Here is a 5,985-nt window from a genome sequence, read left to right on the forward strand (position 1 = left end):
AAAGTGTCGGCACAATATAACAAATTCACCCAGTGCAATACTGTTTAAGTTGTGAATCATTGAATACTATTACCTTTTCATATTATATTTATTATTATATTATATATTATTATTATTATAATTATATAATAATTATATTATATATTATTATTATTATTATTATAATTAGTTAATTTACATATATATCATGTATGTAATCTGTGAGAGATCACAACATCTCTTGCACCATCTTCACGATCACCTTACTTCATCACTTCACACGCCACCACCACCCATGACCACCGGAGATCACCATAACCACCACCCGTCACCTTTCTTTCTTTTTTTCCTCCATTAACTCACGTTATTTTTTTCTTTCTATTTCAAATCATCATCAACCATTCACCTTTGTCTTTGATCAACTAACACCTTCACCACTATTAACCTCCATCAAAACTTTCCACCACCGTAACACCACCATATATTTATATTATCGCTGTAGCTATGTTCTGTTTAAAACCACCGGAAGAACAACCATTAAACACCTCATTTTTTGCTGTTGTTACAGTCATCGTCATTTCTGCTATTAATACGATCCTACTTCTACTCTGCTGTGTCTTTTTCAATTGCAAATGGGTACCATTAGTAACCTGCAACTTTTGCTACAGTGTATCTGTTATGATTCAAAACGCAGCTACTGCTGCTTGAGTTCCTGTTTTTTTATTTAATTACTTTTGATGACTACATGTTCATTTCTTGTTTCTACTGTCCTCCTCAAATCTGTTTCATACGAATAAAATGAAGATGGCAAACTAAGAAGACGATGAATATTGGAAAACATTGTAGGAAGAGGGTGATTATCGCGACTGTTACAGCTTTATTTTTTTTTTGTTTTCTGAAACATTGAAAGCGAATGAAGAAAAAGAAGGTGCTTTAATGATATTGATAAGGATACTGTGTTGATGATGTTGTCGTATAAAGAATAATGATTTGAAATCGATGATGATGATGATGGCATGATCATGATGATGATTACGATATGCTAACATGGTGGAAGACACGCGAAGATGATGATGATTCAGTGATCATGATAGTGATTTGATCATGATTTATGATGATGACGAACGATGAAGATGACGATTATGATACAATGATTATAGTTATGATTATGATTCAATGATAAGATGAATCATGATTATGATGATGATTATGATAATTGATGATGAAGATAAGAACGGATGTCGAGTGGGTTGAGAATGAAAACAGAAATAATACGGGATAGAATACAATTAAGTCGTAATGTTAATCAGAAAAACGAAGACAGAGGGATGGTTCAGGGTGGTTGTTTGTAACGAGAGGTCAACGGTTCAATCCCAGCTTGCTGCGAAAATTTTGTTATTTTATTTTTTTCTTGGGCTGTATCCAGAATTCTGTTGTTGGGTCGGCAACCTTATTACTGTTGGACTATGGTTTCCATTGGGCCGAGTTCCATGATACTCTTTATAGATTGGGCTGAATATGCATATATAGACTTAAGTACGAAATAAATCATAAATGAGAAGTAGAGCAGATGGTCGGGCGTTTGGATGGGGAATCAGAGGTTGCGGGTTCGAGTCTCGTCTGGGGCATTTCTTTTTAGAAAAGCTTGGAGAGGGTATACACTTTTATTTATTACTATCATTATTATTATTAATTATTATTATGTTTATTAGTATTATTATTATTGTTAGTATTATTATTATTGTTATTATTGTGACTATTATTGTTATTGTTATTATTAGTATTATAATTATTATTATAGGTATCATAATTGTATTTATTATTATTATCATAAAAATAAGTATTATATCTATTATTATTATTATTATTATTATTATTGTTATGAGTATTACATATGATACTATTATTAATTTTAAAACTTTAATATTATTAATATGATGAGAAGGTTTATTATTATTATTATCATTATGAATATAATACAATTATTATTATTTTCATAAATACTAGTATTAGTATCTTTTTTGTAAATAATAAAATTGTTAATATTAACATAAGCATTATTATTTATATTGTCATGAGTAATAATATTATATTTCTAAAATCAGTATCATAACTGTCATTAACAGTAAAATTAATATTTTTACAAGTATTATTATTAATATCACCATTATTATCATTAATATAATTATTATTAAAATTATTACCTTTATTAGTAATATTAATTTTTTTATTACCATTGCTAATATTATGATAATATTATTATAATTACTATTTTAAAACAAATGATATATTTAATACACATAACATAATAACATCAATATTTTATATACAGAATGAATGTATGAAACATATATATTAGTTATATAAAAATGATAAACTTAATAAATTATATATATATAAACTTGTCCAATTATGATTATATATATATTAATATATATATATATAAATGATATAGGTTCGTGAATCCAAGGCCAACCCTGCATTGTTCAATATAGTCATATGTATTTTTACTACAAAATACATTAGGTGAGTTCATTTGATTCCCTTTTACTCTTTACATTTTTGGGACTGAGAATACATGCGCTACCTTTACAACTGCTTTATTAAATGCTTTTTGAAATACATTTTGAACTGCGAATACATGAAATGATTTTATAAATGTTTGACGAGATAGACACAAGCAAAACATTCCTCGAATGAATTATGTGGACGTGATAATTGCCACCATTGAATTATGTGGACGTGATAATTGCCACAATTGATATGAATATTTTTCCCCTGATTATTATTGCTTGGTAACCTAAGAATTAGGGAACATCACTAATTTTGAGAATTAGTGCACGCCTAATTGACGAGAATCCTAAAGGTAGCTACCGGGTTTAACACCCCCACCAGAATGTTCACTAGACGGAAGGGCTAGTGGGCGTGGTGTTTAGTACTTCGAAGTTTATATGATTATTGTACAGACGAGATGTTCTATTTTTGGGATATTATTTATGCGCATTATATGTTAAGGTGTGACGACCCGGAACTTTCCGACCAAATTTAAACTTTAATCTTTATATATTTCCGACACGATAAGCAAAGACTGTATTGTTGAGTATCAAAATTTTGAACTGTTTCATATATTCAATTACCCTTGACTATTCCCGACGATTCACGAACAATTGTGTGTAAATAACTATGTAAATAAAAAATATATGTAAATATAAATATAAGTGTATATTTTAAATTGAATTAATATAATACCATTTAACCATTTGGATTAAAATAAGATACAAATGATTGTTGTAATGAATCTATATATATATATATATATATATATATATATATATATATATATATATATATATATATATATATATATATATATATGACTTCCATATATGATTACTATTATATGTATATTGTATTATGTTAAAATATATAAATATTAAATATTAAATGTATACTATTATATATGTGTTATATAATATTTCATAATTAATAAGATATAATATTTAATTTAATTATAAGTGAAGATAAATGTTATATTACTTTCATTAATAATAATATCTATATTATTAATACTATCATTATTTGTACAACAACAACAACAATACCCAATCCCGCGCATGCGAGGTATGGGGGAGGTGAGATGTTAACAATCCTTTCTCTACCCTAGAATAGAAGAGAAGTCGTCCCTCTAACCACGAGTTGAGAGAAAATTCTCCACCCACCGAGAGAAAAAATTATTTGTAATATATAAAATATACATATATGAATTTTGATACATTTAATTACTAATATTATTTTTAATATTCGTAATATCATTATTATTATTAGTGGTAAGGTTATGATTTTAGTTATTATTAGAATTATTATTATTATAATACCCATTAAAATAAAAATCATTATTAATATTATAACATTATTATTAATAATATCATTTTTATTGATATAAATGATTATTATTATCATAGTTTTTAATAATATTATTATTTATATAACTATTATTATTATTATTATTAATCATATTATTATTATTAATCAACTTATTTATTTATTAATACCGATTATATTTAAAGGCAGCTATATTATTGGATTCAGTTCCTTGTTGCAATCACACTACGCTTAACATTTTGTTTCTGTCTCCTAGATTGATAAACATCACCATCCATAGTACCAATTAACTGAAAAGTGTAACCTGTGGTATTTAGTTTATTTTATTTTTTTGAACGAATTAACTGTAAATCGATGGGTGATATAATCGAATGATTTGCACACTTATATGAAGTAAGTCTTTCACTTGTACATCATCTTTATCAAATAAGCACTATTACAATTTTGTTTAATCGAATTAAATCAATAAATTGAAGAACACGCAGGTATAAACTCTGTTCTTGAATTATTTTCTAAAAACTTCAATTTCGAATAAATCTTAGAAATATAAAAATGTGGTCTTGTTAGGATTCTCCTATCTTAACTATCTGCAAAAGTGTAACAGCCAATTTCTCGTATCGAGCATTAATTTGTGAGTCAAACTATAAATTTAAAAAGTCAAACGGTCGTGTTCATAGTAAAATTTGGATTCGTTTTTATGTTATATGATCAATTGATGATGGGAAAAGTTTCTAGGGAGGTTATATAATCTTTTTTATGTAAGAAATTTCTTCTAAAACAGTCTCAATTTCGAAATTACTCATCAAGTTCTTACGGTATTTATACGAATAGTTTGTTTTTAATTCGGTTTTTGTTTTGTTTTAAACAATTTGATTAATGTATTAATGCTTCTGAGTCGTTTATAAATCCCAAAATGAATACAATATGTTATGATTAGATTGATTTGCTCTGGTCGATGATTAAGTGAAGAAGAAGGGATGAAGAACATAGAAAAAAATAGGATATAAGATAATAGACTTTTATTAAATCAGAAAAACGAGTACAGCAGATTGGTTGAGAGTGTTTTGCGTTTTTGAGAGGTCGGCGGTTCGAGCCTCGCTTGAGACATTTTTTTTATATAAAAAGCTTATTTGAAGGTATACTTCTTTTATTATGTTATATTCATTATTATTATTATTATTATTATTATTATTATTATTATTATTATTATTATTATTATTATTATTATTATTATTATTATTATTATTATTAGTATTAGTATTATTATTATTATTATTATTATTATTATTATTATTATTATTATTATTATTGTTATTGTTATTGCCATGTTAAGTGTTATTATTATTAACATTATTATTATTATGATATTATTGTTAAGATTATTAAATTTGATAATTATTATTACTCCTAATATTTAGAAATATCATTGTTTTAATCAAATAAAGGAAATTATCAAATTCGTTAACATTAGTATAAGTAACATAGTTATAAGTAAGTATTAGGATTATTATTATTATTATTATTATTATTATTATCATTATTAGGAACATAATAAAACTTTCATTATAAACATTATAATTAGTGACAAAATAATGCAACTTATTATTATTTTTGTAAATATTAGTAATTGTACCATTTTTAGTACTATTATTATTATTATTATGAATATGTTTAGGATTATTATTATTGTTATAAAACAATACAAGTTATTATTACTCTCACTAATATTAGTATAAATATCATTTTCGTAATTATTAGTTTTACTATTATTATTATTAACATATGTATCAGTTTTAACAATATCGTTATTTATATTAGTATTATCAATATTAAGAAAGTTATTATTATTAGTAAATCATTATTATTATAACTATCATTTTCGTTACAAATAAATATTTTGTACCTAAAATATACTTAATACATATATTATAATCATATTAATAGTTTATATATCACCTACCAATTATAATAACATTATTTATATAAAACGAATTAAGAATATTTTCATATAATACTAACCATATATATATATATATATATATATATATATATATATATATATATATATATATATATATATATATAGATATATTAATATAACAAAATATATAAATATTAAACATT

Source organism: Rutidosis leptorrhynchoides, chromosome 4 (assembly GCF_046630445.1).
Source record: "Rutidosis leptorrhynchoides isolate AG116_Rl617_1_P2 chromosome 4, CSIRO_AGI_Rlap_v1, whole genome shotgun sequence".
Taxonomy (NCBI): domain Eukaryota; kingdom Viridiplantae; phylum Streptophyta; class Magnoliopsida; order Asterales; family Asteraceae; genus Rutidosis; species Rutidosis leptorrhynchoides.